The sequence below is a fragment of the Schistocerca americana genome, unplaced genomic scaffold (genome assembly GCF_021461395.2).
Source record: "Schistocerca americana isolate TAMUIC-IGC-003095 unplaced genomic scaffold, iqSchAmer2.1 HiC_scaffold_147, whole genome shotgun sequence".
Classification (NCBI taxonomy): domain Eukaryota; kingdom Metazoa; phylum Arthropoda; class Insecta; order Orthoptera; family Acrididae; genus Schistocerca; species Schistocerca americana.
This window is the reverse complement of record NW_025725554.1, coordinates 354073-372061: the sequence shown is the minus strand read 5'-3', so window position 1 is coordinate 372061 and position 17989 is coordinate 354073. Positions and strand designations below refer to the sequence as shown.

General features: G+C 51.6%; 23 non-coding genes across 23 annotated transcripts; all 23 read left to right on the top strand.

Annotated features, from left to right (window-relative positions):
- The first annotated feature begins 1243 nt into the window (after positions 1–1243).
- Positions 1244–1316, top strand: Trnak-cuu. The gene has a single exon. It is a non-coding gene; the product is annotated as a tRNA-Lys (tRNA).
- A 337-nt stretch (positions 1317–1653) lies between these two features.
- On the top strand, positions 1654–1725 carry Trnat-agu. The gene has a single exon. It is a non-coding gene; the product is annotated as a tRNA-Thr (tRNA).
- Positions 1726–2225: 500 nt separating this feature from the next.
- Positions 2226–2298, top strand: Trnar-ucg. Its single transcript has one exon. It is a non-coding gene; the product is annotated as a tRNA-Arg (tRNA).
- A 452-nt stretch (positions 2299–2750) lies between these two features.
- Trnak-cuu lies at positions 2751–2823 on the top strand. Its single transcript has one exon. It is a non-coding gene; the product is annotated as a tRNA-Lys (tRNA).
- Positions 2824–3160: 337 nt separating this feature from the next.
- On the top strand, positions 3161–3232 carry Trnat-agu. The gene has a single exon. It is a non-coding gene; the product is annotated as a tRNA-Thr (tRNA).
- A 500-nt stretch (positions 3233–3732) lies between these two features.
- Positions 3733–3805, top strand: Trnar-ucg. Its single transcript has one exon. It is a non-coding gene; the product is annotated as a tRNA-Arg (tRNA).
- A 452-nt stretch (positions 3806–4257) lies between these two features.
- Trnak-cuu lies at positions 4258–4330 on the top strand. The gene has a single exon. It is a non-coding gene; the product is annotated as a tRNA-Lys (tRNA).
- A 337-nt stretch (positions 4331–4667) lies between these two features.
- Positions 4668–4739, top strand: Trnat-agu. The gene has a single exon. It is a non-coding gene; the product is annotated as a tRNA-Thr (tRNA).
- A 500-nt stretch (positions 4740–5239) lies between these two features.
- Positions 5240–5312, top strand: Trnar-ucg. The gene has a single exon. It is a non-coding gene; the product is annotated as a tRNA-Arg (tRNA).
- A 452-nt stretch (positions 5313–5764) lies between these two features.
- Positions 5765–5837, top strand: Trnak-cuu. Its single transcript has one exon. It is a non-coding gene; the product is annotated as a tRNA-Lys (tRNA).
- A 337-nt stretch (positions 5838–6174) lies between these two features.
- On the top strand, positions 6175–6246 carry Trnat-agu. The gene has a single exon. It is a non-coding gene; the product is annotated as a tRNA-Thr (tRNA).
- Positions 6247–6749: 503 nt separating this feature from the next.
- Positions 6750–6822, top strand: Trnar-ucg. Its single transcript has one exon. It is a non-coding gene; the product is annotated as a tRNA-Arg (tRNA).
- A 452-nt stretch (positions 6823–7274) lies between these two features.
- Trnak-cuu lies at positions 7275–7347 on the top strand. Its single transcript has one exon. It is a non-coding gene; the product is annotated as a tRNA-Lys (tRNA).
- A 337-nt stretch (positions 7348–7684) lies between these two features.
- Positions 7685–7756, top strand: Trnat-agu. Its single transcript has one exon. It is a non-coding gene; the product is annotated as a tRNA-Thr (tRNA).
- Positions 7757–8256: 500 nt separating this feature from the next.
- Trnar-ucg lies at positions 8257–8329 on the top strand. The gene has a single exon. It is a non-coding gene; the product is annotated as a tRNA-Arg (tRNA).
- Positions 8330–8781: 452 nt separating this feature from the next.
- Positions 8782–8854, top strand: Trnak-cuu. The gene has a single exon. It is a non-coding gene; the product is annotated as a tRNA-Lys (tRNA).
- A 337-nt stretch (positions 8855–9191) lies between these two features.
- Trnat-agu lies at positions 9192–9263 on the top strand. The gene has a single exon. It is a non-coding gene; the product is annotated as a tRNA-Thr (tRNA).
- A 506-nt stretch (positions 9264–9769) lies between these two features.
- On the top strand, positions 9770–9842 carry Trnar-ucg. Its single transcript has one exon. It is a non-coding gene; the product is annotated as a tRNA-Arg (tRNA).
- A 452-nt stretch (positions 9843–10294) lies between these two features.
- Positions 10295–10367, top strand: Trnak-cuu. The gene has a single exon. It is a non-coding gene; the product is annotated as a tRNA-Lys (tRNA).
- A 337-nt stretch (positions 10368–10704) lies between these two features.
- Positions 10705–10776, top strand: Trnat-agu. Its single transcript has one exon. It is a non-coding gene; the product is annotated as a tRNA-Thr (tRNA).
- Positions 10777–11276: 500 nt separating this feature from the next.
- Trnar-ucg lies at positions 11277–11349 on the top strand. The gene has a single exon. It is a non-coding gene; the product is annotated as a tRNA-Arg (tRNA).
- Positions 11350–11801: 452 nt separating this feature from the next.
- On the top strand, positions 11802–11874 carry Trnak-cuu. Its single transcript has one exon. It is a non-coding gene; the product is annotated as a tRNA-Lys (tRNA).
- Positions 11875–12211: 337 nt separating this feature from the next.
- Trnat-agu lies at positions 12212–12283 on the top strand. Its single transcript has one exon. It is a non-coding gene; the product is annotated as a tRNA-Thr (tRNA).
- Positions 12284–17989: the final 5706 nt, after the last annotated feature.

Genomic DNA, 17989 nt, shown 5'->3' with positions numbered 1-17989 from the left:
ATACACAGTTTTACCCCAAAACGAAAAACAATGCTGTTATGTGGATGCTGGGACATTTTGTCAATTACGTCATGACCCAACACGGAGAAGACAATATTACTGCCTTTACTGCTTATATGGCAACGGCATATTGGCGAAGAAACCAGTTCCCACACATTAAGAGGGATTTTGGCAATATGTTAACAATCCTGTTTGAGAAACAGGGAATTGGGTGATTCTAAAGTATATCCGCGATTCCTGTCACCATTTCCATGGTGAAGTTCCCAGGTACAAGTCAACAGTGACTACTATTTTCGTTATCATTTCGCCTATGGCGCTTGAAGAACCTGAAGTTTTCTTTTCTTTCTTATTCCTCATTATTTGTTTTTTTTTTTTTTTTTTTTTTTTTTTTTTTTTTTTTTTTTTTTTTTTTTTTTTTTTTTTTGAGGGAAGAGACATCCTTTTATTTTTTTTTTTTTTTTTTTTCTCTCTTCTTGGATTTGAGAAAGATTTCTAATTTTCGTTGGCACTTATATTCCAAAGAAGACGAAGCAATGAGCTCCTTGTAATCCCGAAGAAATTGATTTCCTTTTGTGTACTGTTGTACGATGCCAGTGAATCTGGAGACTTTGATTTCATTTGAATATAGCTGAAGAAGCTCGCCAAGGAAGGCATTCATGGAGAGCGCAAGGAGGGCTGTAAGGGGAGAAGGGAGGCCCTAAAAAAAAAAAAAAAAAAAAAAAAAAAAAAAAAATGGATAAGGCGTCGGACTTCGGATCCGAAGATTGCAGGTTCGAATCCTGTCACGGTCGTGTTTTTCCAATTCTGCAAAAGAAACACACCGTTTTAGTGTAGCTATTGAGCAGTACGAAATCGTCTGAATGTTGCTGTTGTCCATTTCCTGCTTGGAGATGCACTTGAGCTTGATACACACACAGCCAGAACGGTGTTATCTAGCGAAATGGTCGGCTGAGTGCCGTCACCGCGAGTTTTGGCTGGCATTTGCGCATCTAAGACAGCGTCGGAAAGTAACCCGTTCGGCTTCTGAGTCAAATCAAATATGTGTGTTAATTTTGACACCACTAGCGCTGCAGGTTTTCATGCAATTCCTGTACCTCTCAGAAATGATTATGAAATAAAACTGAAGTACGTGACGTGTGTGACGCTAGGAAAACATTAGGCAGCATGGAGAGATTCTGTATGGGACCACCCCACCGAAACGAGAACTGTGTGTCGTGCGACCCGACACGTAGTCACCGACGCAGCCCGGCTAGCTCAGTCGGTAGAGCATGAGACTCTTAATCTCAGGGTCGTGGGTTCGAGCCCCACGCTGGGCGGAACGTAATTTTGTTCCGCTGCAGATGTAAATTACCGTTTCTCTGATCAATGTGACGTAATGGAAATAGCAACTTAAAACTTTGCCTACGTCTCCATCAGTCGCAAGGAAGTGTATCTGAAGGTGAAGGTGATTTCGTAGACATGTGTCAAAGACATGTTCTGAAATGTAAGTGGTGTTGGTTGGAGAGCACATCGGTTACGTGTGAGATGTGTAGCCAAGCAGTAATGGTGCGCCATAGCTGCAAATATTAGTCGGTAATATGAAGTGTTGTCAGCTTAAGCCTGATGATCCAGACGAGCGTAAGCACGAAGTACGCAAAACTACCGCTAGGCCGCGCCTCTTTAGCTCAGTGGCAGAGCACTGGTCTAGTAAACCAGGGGTCGTGAGTTCGATCCTCACAGGAGGCAAACGAATTTTCGAAATCAGTTGCGCGTCGTGGCCGTATAGCAAGCAGTGTCTGGAACGACGAACAATTAGCAACAGGTGTTTTATTTAGAATTACTCTCAGATGTGATTGAGGCGAATGTCGCAGATAAAGCATTTTCCAAAGCGGTACAGCGTAGGGTGGGAGGCGGCAGTCTGAATTATATTTTTTACATGTGTTTTTCAAATATCACAGAGCCTCTCGCGAGCGTCGTCGTCGTCGTCGTCGACGCCGCCGCTTCTGCAGAAGTAGCAAATCGCCATCGTAGCAAATGCGGCGAGGGACGCCCTGCCTTCGATTTCGAATGCACAAAGTGTGTGGTCTTGATTCCCAATCTCTACTTGGTCGGTCTCGTAAAGGCTTGCATGTAACGAATGGGTGGGAAGCAGCAAGAGGCAGCGGCTGTGTAGAACGAAAACACAATTCCTCAGCGGTATGAGCGTTTCGAGATGACACGAATGTAAGGAATACTTGGCGGCCAGTGACCGTGTGGCCTAATGGATAAGGCGTCGGACTTCGGATCCGAAGATTGCAGGTTCGAATCCTGTCACGGTCGTGTTTTTCCAATTCTGCAAAAGAAACACACCGTTTTAGTGTAGCTATTGAGCAGTACGAAATCGTCTGAATGTTGCTGTTGTCCATTTCCTGCTTGGAGATGCACTTGAGCTTGATACACACACAGCCAGAACGGTGTTATCTAGCGAAATGGTCGGCTGAGTGCCGTCACCGCGAGTTTTGGCTGGCATTTGCGCATCTAAGACAGCGTCGGAAAGTAACCCGTTCGGCTTCTGAGTCAAATCAAATATGTGTGTTAATTTTGACACCACTAGCGCTGCAGGTTTTCATGCAATTCCTGTACCTCTCAGAAATGATTATGAAATAAAACTGAAGTACGTGACGTGTGTGACGCTAGGAAAACATTAGGCAGCATGGAGAGATTCTGTATGGGACCACCCCACCGAAACGAGAACTGTGTGTCGTGCGACCCGACACGTAGTCACCGACGCAGCCCGGCTAGCTCAGTCGGTAGAGCATGAGACTCTTAATCTCAGGGTCGTGGGTTCGAGCCCCACGCTGGGCGGAACGTAATTTTGTTCCGCTGCAGATGTAAATTACCGTTTCTCTGATCAATGTGACGTAATGGAAATAGCAACTTAAAACTTTGCCTACGTCTCCATCAGTCGCAAGGAAGTGTATCTGAAGGTGAAGGTGATTTCGTAGACATGTGTCAAAGACATGTTCTGAAATGTAAGTGGTGTTGGTTGGAGAGCACATCGGTTACGTGTGAGATGTGTAGCCAAGCAGTAATGGTGCGCCATAGCTGCAAATATTAGTCGGTAATATGAAGTGTTGTCAGCTTAAGCCTGATGATCCAGACGAGCGTAAGCACGAAGTACGCAAAACTACCGCTAGGCCGCGCCTCTTTAGCTCAGTGGCAGAGCACTGGTCTAGTAAACCAGGGGTCGTGAGTTCGATCCTCACAGGAGGCAAACGAATTTTCGAAATCAGTTGCGCGTCGTGGCCGTATAGCAAGCAGTGTCTGGAACGACGAACAATTAGCAACAGGTGTTTTATTTAGAATTACTCTCAGATGTGATTGAGGCGAATGTCGCAGATAAAGCATTTTCCAAAGCGGTACAGCGTAGGGTGGGAGGCGGCAGTCTGAATTATATTTTTTACATGTGTTTTTCAAATATCACAGAGCCTCTCGCGAGCGTCGTCGTCGTCGTCGTCGACGCCGCCGCTTCTGCAGAAGTAGCAAATCGCCATCGTAGCAAATGCGGCGAGGGACGCCCTGCCTTCGATTTCGAATGCACAAAGTGTGTGGTCTTGATTCCCAATCTCTACTTGGTCGGTCTCGTAAAGGCTTGCATGTAACGAATGGGTGGGAAGCAGCAAGAGGCAGCGGCTGTGTAGAACGAAAACACAATTCCTCAGCGGTATGAGCGTTTCGAGATGACACGAATGTAAGGAATACTTGGCGGCCAGTGACCGTGTGGCCTAATGGATAAGGCGTCGGACTTCGGATCCGAAGATTGCAGGTTCGAATCCTGTCACGGTCGTGTTTTTCCAATTCTGCAAAAGAAACACACCGTTTTAGTGTAGCTATTGAGCAGTACGAAATCGTCTGAATGTTGCTGTTGTCCATTTCCTGCTTGGAGATGCACTTGAGCTTGATACACACACAGCCAGAACGGTGTTATCTAGCGAAATGGTCGGCTGAGTGCCGTCACCGCGAGTTTTGGCTGGCATTTGCGCATCTAAGACAGCGTCGGAAAGTAACCCGTTCGGCTTCTGAGTCAAATCAAATATGTGTGTTAATTTTGACACCACTAGCGCTGCAGGTTTTCATGCAATTCCTGTACCTCTCAGAAATGATTATGAAATAAAACTGAAGTACGTGACGTGTGTGACGCTAGGAAAACATTAGGCAGCATGGAGAGATTCTGTATGGGACCACCCCACCGAAACGAGAACTGTGTGTCGTGCGACCCGACACGTAGTCACCGACGCAGCCCGGCTAGCTCAGTCGGTAGAGCATGAGACTCTTAATCTCAGGGTCGTGGGTTCGAGCCCCACGCTGGGCGGAACGTAATTTTGTTCCGCTGCAGATGTAAATTACCGTTTCTCTGATCAATGTGACGTAATGGAAATAGCAACTTAAAACTTTGCCTACGTCTCCATCAGTCGCAAGGAAGTGTATCTGAAGGTGAAGGTGATTTCGTAGACATGTGTCAAAGACATGTTCTGAAATGTAAGTGGTGTTGGTTGGAGAGCACATCGGTTACGTGTGAGATGTGTAGCCAAGCAGTAATGGTGCGCCATAGCTGCAAATATTAGTCGGTAATATGAAGTGTTGTCAGCTTAAGCCTGATGATCCAGACGAGCGTAAGCACGAAGTACGCAAAACTACCGCTAGGCCGCGCCTCTTTAGCTCAGTGGCAGAGCACTGGTCTAGTAAACCAGGGGTCGTGAGTTCGATCCTCACAGGAGGCAAACGAATTTTCGAAATCAGTTGCGCGTCGTGGCCGTATAGCAAGCAGTGTCTGGAACGACGAACAATTAGCAACAGGTGTTTTATTTAGAATTACTCTCAGATGTGATTGAGGCGAATGTCGCAGATAAAGCATTTTCCAAAGCGGTACAGCGTAGGGTGGGAGGCGGCAGTCTGAATTATATTTTTTACATGTGTTTTTCAAATATCACAGAGCCTCTCGCGAGCGTCGTCGTCGTCGTCGTCGACGCCGCCGCTTCTGCAGAAGTAGCAAATCGCCATCGTAGCAAATGCGGCGAGGGACGCCCTGCCTTCGATTTCGAATGCACAAAGTGTGTGGTCTTGATTCCCAATCTCTACTTGGTCGGTCTCGTAAAGGCTTGCATGTAACGAATGGGTGGGAAGCAGCAAGAGGCAGCGGCTGTGTAGAACGAAAACACAATTCCTCAGCGGTATGAGCGTTTCGAGATGACACGAATGTAAGGAATACTTGGCGGCCAGTGACCGTGTGGCCTAATGGATAAGGCGTCGGACTTCGGATCCGAAGATTGCAGGTTCGAATCCTGTCACGGTCGTGTTTTTCCAATTCTGCAAAAGAAACACACCGTTTTAGTGTAGCTATTGAGCAGTACGAAATCGTCTGAATGTTGCTGTTGTCCATTTCCTGCTTGGAGATGCACTTGAGCTTGATACACACACAGCCAGAACGGTGTTATCTAGCGAAATGGTCGGCTGAGTGCCGTCACCGCGAGTTTTGGCTGGCATTTGCGCATCTAAGACAGCGTCGGAAAGTAACCCGTTCGGCTTCTGAGTCAAATCAAATATGTGTGTTAATTTTGACACCACTAGCGCTGCAGGTTTTCATGCAATTCCTGTACCTCTCAGAAATGATTATGAAATAAAACTGAAGTACGTGACGTGTGTGACGCTAGGAAAACATTAGGCAGCATGGAGAGATTCTGTATGGGACCACCCCACCGAAACGAGAACTGTGTGTCGTGCGACCCGACACGTAGTCACCGACGCAGCCCGGCTAGCTCAGTCGGTAGAGCATGAGACTCTTAATCTCAGGGTCGTGGGTTCGAGCCCCACGCTGGGCGGAACGTAATTTTGTTCCGCTGCAGATGTAAATTACCGTTTCTCTGATCAATGTGACGTAATGGAAATAGCAACTTAAAACTTTGCCTACGTCTCCATCAGTCGCAAGGAAGTGTATCTGAAGGTGAAGGTGATTTCGTAGACATGTGTCAAAGACATGTTCTGAAATGTAAGTGGTGTTGGTTGGAGAGCACATCGGTTACGTGTGAGATGTGTAGCCAAGCAGTAATGGTGCGCCATAGCTGCAAATATTAGTCGGTAATATGAAGTGTTGTCAGCTTAAGCCTGATGATCCAGACGAGCGTAAGCACGAAGTACGCAAAACTACCGCTAGGCCGCGCCTCTTTAGCTCAGTGGCAGAGCACTGGTCTAGTAAACCAGGGGTCGTGAGTTCGATCCTCACAGGAGGCAAACGAATTTTCGAAATCAGTTGCGCGTCGTGGCCGTATAGCAAGCAGTGTCTGGAACGACGAACAATTAGCAACAGGTGTTTTATTTAGAATTACTCTCAGATGTGATTGAGGCGAATGTCGCAGATAAAGCATTTTCCAAAGCGGTACAGCGTAGGGTGGGAGGCGGCAGTCTGAATTATATTTTTTACATGTGTTTTTCAAATATCACAGAGCCTCTCGCGAGCGTCGTCGTCGTCGTCGTCGTCGACGCCGCCGCTTCTGCAGAAGTAGCAAATCGCCATCGTAGCAAATGCGGCGAGGGACGCCCTGCCTTCGATTTCGAATGCACAAAGTGTGTGGTCTTGATTCCCAATCTCTACTTGGTCGGTCTCGTAAAGGCTTGCATGTAACGAATGGGTGGGAAGCAGCAAGAGGCAGCGGCTGTGTAGAACGAAAACACAATTCCTCAGCGGTATGAGCGTTTCGAGATGACACGAATGTAAGGAATACTTGGCGGCCAGTGACCGTGTGGCCTAATGGATAAGGCGTCGGACTTCGGATCCGAAGATTGCAGGTTCGAATCCTGTCACGGTCGTGTTTTTCCAATTCTGCAAAAGAAACACACCGTTTTAGTGTAGCTATTGAGCAGTACGAAATCGTCTGAATGTTGCTGTTGTCCATTTCCTGCTTGGAGATGCACTTGAGCTTGATACACACACAGCCAGAACGGTGTTATCTAGCGAAATGGTCGGCTGAGTGCCGTCACCGCGAGTTTTGGCTGGCATTTGCGCATCTAAGACAGCGTCGGAAAGTAACCCGTTCGGCTTCTGAGTCAAATCAAATATGTGTGTTAATTTTGACACCACTAGCGCTGCAGGTTTTCATGCAATTCCTGTACCTCTCAGAAATGATTATGAAATAAAACTGAAGTACGTGACGTGTGTGACGCTAGGAAAACATTAGGCAGCATGGAGAGATTCTGTATGGGACCACCCCACCGAAACGAGAACTGTGTGTCGTGCGACCCGACACGTAGTCACCGACGCAGCCCGGCTAGCTCAGTCGGTAGAGCATGAGACTCTTAATCTCAGGGTCGTGGGTTCGAGCCCCACGCTGGGCGGAACGTAATTTTGTTCCGCTGCAGATGTAAATTACCGTTTCTCTGATCAATGTGACGTAATGGAAATAGCAACTTAAAACTTTGCCTACGTCTCCATCAGTCGCAAGGAAGTGTATCTGAAGGTGAAGGTGATTTCGTAGACATGTGTCAAAGACATGTTCTGAAATGTAAGTGGTGTTGGTTGGAGAGCACATCGGTTACGTGTGAGATGTGTAGCCAAGCAGTAATGGTGCGCCATAGCTGCAAATATTAGTCGGTAATATGAAGTGTTGTCAGCTTAAGCCTGATGATCCAGACGAGCGTAAGCACGAAGTACGCAAAACTACCGCTAGGCCGCGCCTCTTTAGCTCAGTGGCAGAGCACTGGTCTAGTAAACCAGGGGTCGTGAGTTCGATCCTCACAGGAGGCAAACGAATTTTCGAAATCAGTTGCGCGTCGTGGCCGTATAGCAAGCAGTGTCTGGAACGACGAACAATTAGCAACAGGTGTTTTATTTAGAATTACTCTCAGATGTGATTGAGGCGAATGTCGCAGATAAAGCATTTTCCAAAGCGGTACAGCGTAGGGTGGGAGGCGGCAGTCTGAATTATATTTTTTACATGTGTTTTTCAAATATCACAGAGCCTCTCGCGAGCGTCGTCGTCGTCGTCGTCGACGCCGCCGCTTCTGCAGAAGTAGCAAATCGCCATCGTAGCAAATGCGGCGAGGGACGCCCTGCCTTCGATTTCGAATGCACAAAGTGTGTGGTCTTGATTCCCAATCTCTACTTGGTCGGTCTCGTAAAGGCTTGCATGTAACGAATGGGTGGGAAGCAGCAAGAGGCAGCGGCTGTGTAGAACGAAAACACAATTCCTCAGCGGTATGAGCGTTTCGAGATGACACGAATGTAAGGAATACTTGGCGGCCAGTGACCGTGTGGCCTAATGGATAAGGCGTCGGACTTCGGATCCGAAGATTGCAGGTTCGAATCCTGTCACGGTCGTGTTTTTCCAATTCTGCAAAAGAAACACACCGTTTTAGTGTAGCTATTGAGCAGTACGAAATCGTCTGAATGTTGCTGTTGTCCATTTCCTGCTTGGAGATGCACTTGAGCTTGATACACACACAGCCAGAACGGTGTTATCTAGCGAAATGGTCGGCTGAGTGCCGTCACCGCGAGTTTTGGCTGGCATTTGCGCATCTAAGACAGCGTCGGAAAGTAACCCGTTCGGCTTCTGAGTCAAATCAAATATGTGTGTTAATTTTGACACCACTAGCGCTGCAGGTTTTCATGCAATTCCTGTACCTCTCAGAAATGATTATGAAATAAAACTGAAGTACGTGACGTGTGTGACGCTAGGAAAACATTAGGCAGCATGGAGAGATTCTGTATGGGACCACCCCACCGAAACGAGAACTGTGTGTCGTGCGACCCGACACGTAGTCACCGACGCAGCCCGGCTAGCTCAGTCGGTAGAGCATGAGACTCTTAATCTCAGGGTCGTGGGTTCGAGCCCCACGCTGGGCGGAACGTAATTTTGTTCCGCTGCAGATGTAAATTACCGTTTCTCTGATCAATGTGACGTAATGGAAATAGCAACTTAAAACTTTGCCTACGTCTCCATCAGTCGCAAGGAAGTGTATCTGAAGGTGAAGGTGATTTCGTAGACATGTGTCAAAGACATGTTCTGAAATGTAAGTGGTGTTGGTTGGAGAGCACATCGGTTACGTGTGAGATGTGTAGCCAAGCAGTAATGGTGCGCCATAGCTGCAAATATTAGTCGGTAATATGAAGTGTTGTCAGCTTAAGCCTGATGATCCAGACGAGCGTAAGCACGAAGTACGCAAAACTACCGCTAGGCCGCGCCTCTTTAGCTCAGTGGCAGAGCACTGGTCTAGTAAACCAGGGGTCGTGAGTTCGATCCTCACAGGAGGCAAACGAATTTTCGAAATCAGTTGCGCGTCGTGGCCGTATAGCAAGCAGTGTCTGGAACGACGAACAATTAGCAAGAGGTGTTTTATTTAGAATTACTCTCAGATGTGATTGAGGCGAATGTCGCAGATAAAGCATTTTCCAAAGCGGTACAGCGTAGGGTGGGAGGCGGCAGTCTGAATTATATTTTTTACATGTGTTTTTCAAATATCACAGAGCCTCTCGCGAGCGTCGTCGTCGTCGTCGTCGTCGTCGACGCCGCCGCTTCTGCAGAAGTAGCAAATCGCCATCGTAGCAAATGCGGCGAGGGACGCCCTGCCTTCGATTTCGAATGCACAAAGTGTGTGGTCTTGATTCCCAATCTCTACTTGGTCGGTCTCGTAAAGGCTTGCATGTAACGAATGGGTGGGAAGCAGCAAGAGGCAGCGGCTGTGTAGAACGAAAACACAATTCCTCAGCGGTATGAGCGTTTCGAGATGACACGAATGTAAGGAATACTTGGCGGCCAGTGACCGTGTGGCCTAATGGATAAGGCGTCGGACTTCGGATCCGAAGATTGCAGGTTCGAATCCTGTCACGGTCGTGTTTTTCCAATTCTGCAAAAGAAACACACCGTTTTAGTGTAGCTATTGAGCAGTACGAAATCGTCTGAATGTTGCTGTTGTCCATTTCCTGCTTGGAGATGCACTTGAGCTTGATACACACACAGCCAGAACGGTGTTATCTAGCGAAATGGTCGGCTGAGTGCCGTCACCGCGAGTTTTGGCTGGCATTTGCGCATCTAAGACAGCGTCGGAAAGTAACCCGTTCGGCTTCTGAGTCAAATCAAATATGTGTGTTAATTTTGACACCACTAGCGCTGCAGGTTTTCATGCAATTCCTGTACCTCTCAGAAATGATTATGAAATAAAACTGAAGTACGTGACGTGTGTGACGCTAGGAAAACATTAGGCAGCATGGAGAGATTCTGTATGGGACCACCCCACCGAAACGAGAACTGTGTGTCGTGCGACCCGACACGTAGTCACCGACGCAGCCCGGCTAGCTCAGTCGGTAGAGCATGAGACTCTTAATCTCAGGGTCGTGGGTTCGAGCCCCACGCTGGGCGGAACGTAATTTTGTTCCGCTGCAGATGTAAATTACCGTTTCTCTGATCAATGTGACGTAATGGAAATAGCAACTTAAAACTTTGCCTACGTCTCCATCAGTCGCAAGGAAGTGTATCTGAAGGTGAAGGTGATTTCGTAGACATGTGTCAAAGACATGTTCTGAAATGTAAGTGGTGTTGGTTGGAGAGCACATCGGTTACGTGTGAGATGTGTAGCCAAGCAGTAATGGTGCGCCATAGCTGCAAATATTAGTCGGTAATATGAAGTGTTGTCAGCTTAAGCCTGATGATCCAGACGAGCGTAAGCACGAAGTACGCAAAACTACCGCTAGGCCGCGCCTCTTTAGCTCAGTGGCAGAGCACTGGTCTAGTAAACCAGGGGTCGTGAGTTCGATCCTCACAGGAGGCAAACGAATTTTCGAAATCAGTTGCGCGTCGTGGCCGTATAGCAAGCAGTGTCTGGAACGACGAACAATTAGCAACAGGTGTTTTATTTAGAATTACTCTCAGATGTGATTGAGGCGAATGTCGCAGATAAAGCATTTTCCAAAGCGGTACAGCGTAGGGTGGGAGGCGGCAGTCTGAATTATATTTTTTACATGTGTTTTTCAAATATCACAGAGCCTCTCGCGAGCGTCGTCGTCGTCGTCGTCGACGCCGCCGCTTCTGCAGAAGTAGCAAATCGCCATCGTAGCAAATGCGGCGAGGGACGCCCTGCCTTCGATTTCGAATGCACAAAGTGTGTGGTCTTGATTCCCAATCTCTACTTGGTCGGTCTCGTAAAGGCTTGCATGTAACGAATGGGTGGGAAGCAGCAAGAGGCAGCGGCTGTGTAGAACGAAAACACAATTCCTCAGCGGTATGAGCGTTTCGAGATGACACGAATGTAAGGAATACTTGGCGGCCAGTGACCGTGTGGCCTAATGGATAAGGCGTCGGACTTCGGATCCGAAGATTGCAGGTTCGAATCCTGTCACGGTCGTGTTTTTCCAATTCTGCAAAAGAAACACACCGTTTTAGTGTAGCTATTGAGCAGTACGAAATCGTCTGAATGTTGCTGTTGTCCATTTCCTGCTTGGAGATGCACTTGAGCTTGATACACACACAGCCAGAACGGTGTTATCTAGCGAAATGGTCGGCTGAGTGCCGTCACCGCGAGTTTTGGCTGGCATTTGCGCATCTAAGACAGCGTCGGAAAGTAACCCGTTCGGCTTCTGAGTCAAATCAAATATGTGTGTTAATTTTGACACCACTAGCGCTGCAGGTTTTCATGCAATTCCTGTACCTCTCAGAAATGATTATGAAATAAAACTGAAGTACGTGACGTGTGTGACGCTAGGAAAACATTAGGCAGCATGGAGAGATTCTGTATGGGACCACCCCACCGAAACGAGAACTGTGTGTCGTGCGACCCGACACGTAGTCACCGACGCAGCCCGGCTAGCTCAGTCGGTAGAGCATGAGACTCTTAATCTCAGGGTCGTGGGTTCGAGCCCCACGCTGGGCGGAACGTAATTTTGTTCCGCTGCAGATGTAAATTACCGTTTCTCTGATCAATGTGACGTAATGGAAATAGCAACTTAAAACTTTGCCTACGTCTCCATCAGTCGCAAGGAAGTGTATCTGAAGGTGAAGGTGATTTCGTAGACATGTGTCAAAGACATGTTCTGAAATGTAAGTGGTGTTGGTTGGAGAGCACATCGGTTACGTGTGAGATGTGTAGCCAAGCAGTAATGGTGCGCCATAGCTGCAAATATTAGTCGGTAATATGAAGTGTTGTCAGCTTAAGCCTGATGATCCAGACGAGCGTAAGCACGAAGTACGCAAAACTACCGCTAGGCCGCGCCTCTTTAGCTCAGTGGCAGAGCACTGGTCTAGTAAACCAGGGGTCGTGAGTTCGATCCTCACAGGAGGCAAACGAATTTTCGAAATCAGTTGCGCGTCGTGGCCGTATAGCAAGCAGTGTCTGGAACGACGAACAATTAGCAACAGGTGTTTTATTTAGAATTACTCTCAGATGTGATTGAGGCGAATGTCGCAGATAAAGCATTTTCCAAAGCGGTACAGCGTCATTCGAGGGTTGGATTCCCTCTCTTCTTCATCGAAGAGTTTCACTGCCTGGGCTACTCTCAGGGTGCGCCTTCGACGTGGAAGATCCTTGCCGTGTCGTCTGTTTGCCGCCGCCGCCGCTTGGTCGCCGCCTTCCGGTCCTTGCCGCCGCCGCCGCCGCCGCCTTCCGGTCCTTGCCGCCGCCGCCGCCGCCGCCGCCGCCGCCGCCTGCCGGGGCTCGTCGCCCGTCGCCCCCGCCTGGTCGCCGCCTGCCGGGGCTCGCCGCCCCCGCCTGGTCGCCGCCTGCCGGTGCCCGCCGCCGCCGCCTGCCGGTGCTCGCCGCCGCCGCCGCCGCCGGTGCCCGCCGCCTGCCGGTGCTCGCCGCCGCCGCCGCCGTCGCCGCCGCCGCCGCCGCCGCCGCCGCCATCCGGTGCCGCCTGGTCGCCACCATCGCCGCCGTCCTGACCCTGGTCTACGGCCGTCTTCGTCTTCATCCGTCTTCGTCTTTGTCTGTCCCCGGTTTCTGTCCTCTCCTCTTCGTTCTTGTTTCTCTCTCCCGTCATGTCCGCCCCCACCACCACTGCCACTACTACCACCACCGCCATTGTCTATACCTCCCCTTCCGCCGCCTCCACCACTATAACTTGGTGTGCCCAGTCCCACCTCCCTCCTTCCATTCCACCTCTCCTGACTGTCCCTTCACCCTCTATCTTTGTCGCCCCCTCTCCCGCTTCTTCCTCCCGCTCCTCTCGTTCTGATCCCTTCCCCCCACTCCCCCAGCCTGTCACTGCAGCTCCAGCTCGGGTGGTGGCCCGTCGGGCCACCGCCCACGCCCAGCTCTCCCCGTCACCTTCGCCATCACCGCCGCCTCTGCCGCCGTCATCATCATCGTCACCTTCACCGTCACCGTCACCATCTCCGGCGCCGACTCCGGCCCCGGGACCTGCCCCTCCCCGCCACATTCCCGTTGTTCCCATCCCCCACACCTCCTCCACCGCCGTCAAGCGCCCCGGTGGCACCCCTGCTTCCTCTGCTTCCAAAAAGGCTGCACCTCGTCCTCCTTCCCCCACCCTTGATGCCATGGAAGTCTCCCCGCCTGTCCCTGCCCCCTCATCCTCCTCCTCTCTCCCTTCCTCCTACCGCTACCTCCTCTCCCGTCCTGATCCCTCTCTCCTTGAAGCCCGGAACCTCACCCTCTTCCTTCGCCAGCATTGTCCTGGTGCCCCCATCTCCCTCCTCACTCCTCGCCAAGATTCTGTTCTCATCTCCTCCCCCAGCCCAACCCTCCATACTGACATCCTCTCCCGTCTCCCCATCACCCGTTTTGGTCCCAACGCCTCCCTTACCCCTGCTCCTTCTCCATCTCCTACCCGCCAACCCCAACCCCCGCGTCGCCCGCCGACCCTCACCGCCGTGATCACGCGGCTCAGTCCGTCGATCACGGAGGAGGAGGTGTTGGCGGAGCTCCAGGCCCATCCCACGCTGGAGGTGCGGGCGGTCCGCCGCATTTTCAACTCGGCCGGCCCCACCCGCCTTATGCGGGTTTTCTCTGAGGACGCCCCCTCCATTGACCGTCTCCTGAAGGAGGGTGCCCTCCTCTTCCACCAGCGGTACAAGGTCGACCCTTCCCGTTCCCCTCCTCAATCCCTGCGCTGCCAGAGGTGTCTGCGCTATAATGCACACCCCACAGCTGAGTGCCGCGAGGCCCCCACCTGCCCGCATTGTCGGCAGGCGCACTTCCTCCGGCAGTGCCCTAACCTCCAATCCCCTCCCTCCTGTAATACCTGCAATCTCCCTCATCCCACCTACTCCCAAAAGTGTAAAGCCCGACCCCCTCCAACCACTCCTGAACTCACCGTACCTGTCCGTCCTCTGGACGCCCCCACCCCTCCTGGCAATTCCCTTCGTCCCCCACCCACCGCTGAGGACATCATCAGGTTCCTCACCATCGTCCTCCAGAATGTTCATCTCTTTCAGCGCCCTCACACCCTCCAGCAGATCTCCCTTGCTGCCCGTTCCATCTTCCAACTCAAGATGTACGCCACCTACTCCAACAACCAGGCCCATTTCACCTTCTCCCGTCTTGACACCCTCGTTTAAATCCCAGTCATGGCGCGACAGCAACGTATCCTTTTCAACAACATACGCTCCCTTCCCGCCAACAAAAACCTGTTCCTGCACACCCTTGCCACCCACCGCGTGGATGCCTTCCTCCTCAATGAAACCTTCCTGCAACCCCACCACACAGTCCACACTTCGCCCTACCTCCTCCACCGCTCCGATAATCCCCTCCCGATTGCGCGTGGCGGAGTTGCCATTGGTCACCACCGCCAGATCCCCGTTCGGCTCCAACCTCTCCTTCCCGACCCCACCGAACACCTGATCCTTAGTCTCTTCTTCCCCGGCCTTACCGTTACCTGCGCCACCATCTATGTCCGCCCCAACGCTCCTATTCCCTTCGACTTCCTCTCCCACGTCGATCGTACCTTTTCCTCCTACGTGATCGCCGCCGACCTCAACATCCATAGTCGTTCCGCTGCCCAGTTACGGCGATGGCATCGGTTCCTCTCCACCCTTCAAGGTGACCTCGTCCCCATCCCCCGGCATACCCGTCCTGAATCCAACTCCACTCCTGATGTTATCCTCTCCTCCCCCAACCTCCTTGGCCGCATCACGGTGGATGTCCTGGAGCCTATTGGTAGCGACCATCTCCCTGTCCTCCTCACCGTTTCAGACGGTCGTCGCCCTCGCCCCGACCCTCGTACTGACCCTCCCCCTAAGTATGTCCATGACTATTCCCGAGCCGACTGGAATGCCTACCGGGATACCCTTTCCACCCAGGTCGATAGCCACCCTCTCACCTACCACCACCCTGACGATGTCACCCATGCCGCCTCCTTTCTCCAGCGGACCTTGTCTGAGGCCGTGGAGGCCCACGTTCCTACTGTCGCCATCCACCCCCACCGTCCTACCTTACCCCCACAGGCCGTTCTCCTCCTCCGTGAATCCCGTCGTCTCTACCGTGCCTTCCTCCGCACGCGTGACCCGGACACACTACGACGCCACCGGCAACTCCAGCGACACGTTCGTAATTTGCTCGCGGCTAAGAAACGCCGGGACTGGCGACAGACATGCACCCGTTTAAATGCAACCCTACCAATCAACTCGTCCAAGTTCTGGTCGGCCTTCCGTCGCCTTACCGGAACTAAACCCTCCCCCTATTATCCTCTTCTCCATGATGATCACCCTTTCCCTGACTCCCTTAGTAAGGCCAATCACTTTGCCTCCTACCTCTCCGATGTATTTTCCGTCCCCGATGATCCCCAGTTCGATTACTCCCTCTTCCCAGATATCCGCGATCGAACTGACACCTCTTCCCCTCCCCTCGCTCCTGGCTTCCAGTACTTGGACAACATTACACACACGGAACTCAATGCCCCTATCACTACACAGGATCTCATTGCTACACTCCGCACAAAACGCAACACCGCTCCTGGTCACGATCGTGCCACCTACCGTCACCTTCGTGAAGCTCCTGTCTCTTTCCTCTCCACCCTGGCCAGGCTCTACAATGTAGTCCTGTCCACCGGTTACTACCCCGACCTGTGGAAAACCTCCCGTATCCTCATGTTCCTTAAACCTGGCAAACCGCCGTCCGCCGTCTCCTCCTACCGTCCCATCAGCCTTACCTCGGTCTTCAGCAAGGTCCTAGAATCTATCCTCACCCGCCGCATCCACCAGCATCTCCGCCAGCACCGCCTCCTTCCCGTCACCCAGTGTGGCTTTCGGCCATCCTTCTCTTCCGACGATCTTCTCCTTCACCTCACTCATCTCCTTTCCGAACAGCTTAATTCCCGTCGCTCCGCCATCTTCCTCTCACTTGACCTCGAACGCGCTTATGACCGCGTCTGGCATTCCGGTCTCCTCTTCAAGCTCCAAACCTTTGCCCTTCCCATTAACTACGTCCGTCTGATCGGTTCCTTTCTCTCCCGCCGTCCTTCCTATGTCACCATCCATAACACCGATTCCTACACCTTTTTCCCCTCCGCCGGTGTGCCCCAAGGCTCCGTCCTCTCCCCCCTTCTGTACCTTTTGTACACGGCGGACATGCCGCCGCCGTCGCCCCCCGTCCACCTTCTCCAGTTTGCCGATGACACCGCCTTCCTCGCCCTTGCCCCCACCCTGCAACGCTCCCAACGCCTTCTCCAATCCCATCTTGACCGGTTCACCGCTTGGTGCAACCAGTGGTTGCTCAAGGTCAATCCCTCCAAAACCCAGGCGATCATTGTAGGCAAAACCACCCCTTCCTTCCGCCTCCTTGATTTCTATCTCACCGTCTATGGCCGTCCTATCGCCCTCACTCCCACCCTTAAGTACCTTGGCGTCACCCTCGACCGTCGCCTCTCCTGGACTCCCCATCTCCAGACAATCCAAGCCAAGGCACGTTCCCGACTCCGTCTCCTCAAGCTCCTTTCCGGCCGCACGTGGGGTCTGGACCCCTCCACAATCCTCCACACCTATAAATCCATCATCCGCCCTATCCTTTGTTACGCCCATCCAGCCTGGATCTCCGCCCCCCCTACCTTCTATAAATCCCTCCAAATCCTTGAACGCCATGCTCTCCGCCTTGCCTATCGCATCCGTCTCCCCTCCCCCACACGGATCCTGTATGATCTCATCCCCTTCCCCCACCTCCTCCTTTTCCTTGAAAGGATACGTATCCTGTACACCTCACGTAAACTTGATCCTCCTCACCCGCTCGTTTCCTCGCTCCTCTCCCACCCCCGCCCGCTGCCGCGCCTGTATTCGCACGTCCCACCCGGTCTCCATCTCTCCACCCTCCATACCCTCTCCCAAGGTGGCTTCCGCCAGCTCCCTCTCCCTGATGATGTCCTCGTCCCCTCCATCTACCCCTCCTATCAACTTTGACCCTGCCCCACCCCCCACTTCCCGTGTCCTTTCCTTTCGGCACCCTCCCTCCCTTCTCTTCTCTTCCCTTCTTTTTCCATCTCCCTGTCCCCTCCCTTCCCCCTCTTCCCCCGGGCTTCCTCTCCCCCTTCCTCCCTCCCCCCTATCTCCCTTGCCCGTGGCATCTCTGCTCTCCCCTCTCGCTCTCCCACTCCCCTTCCTCCTCCTCCTCTCTTGGCAGGTCCCCGGACTCGCACACGTATAGTGAACATTCGCGCGCCGGAGATCGTCGCCTTTTGTGCTTCGTGTGTGTGACGTCATATAGTGTTTTTGGTGTCCGCCATCCCACTCCTACGTTCACTTGTGCCGTCGGACTCACCAGTGTTTTGTGCGCCGTGCCGCCGTGTTTTCCGTGTTGTTATCGTCACATGTGAACGACTCCGTGTTTTTTTTTTTTTTTTTTTTTTTTTTTTTTTTTTTTTTTTTTTTTTTTTTTTATGACCTCTCTCTTTTGCCCGTCACTTTGTTCATTGTTATTCACCATGTTTTATACTCTTGTAAAACGCTATGGCTGAAGAGCGGCGTAGTGTGCCGCTGCCAGCCTACCTGAATTGTACAGGTTTTAAAATAACAATAAAGTAAAAAAAAAAAAGCGGTACAGCGTA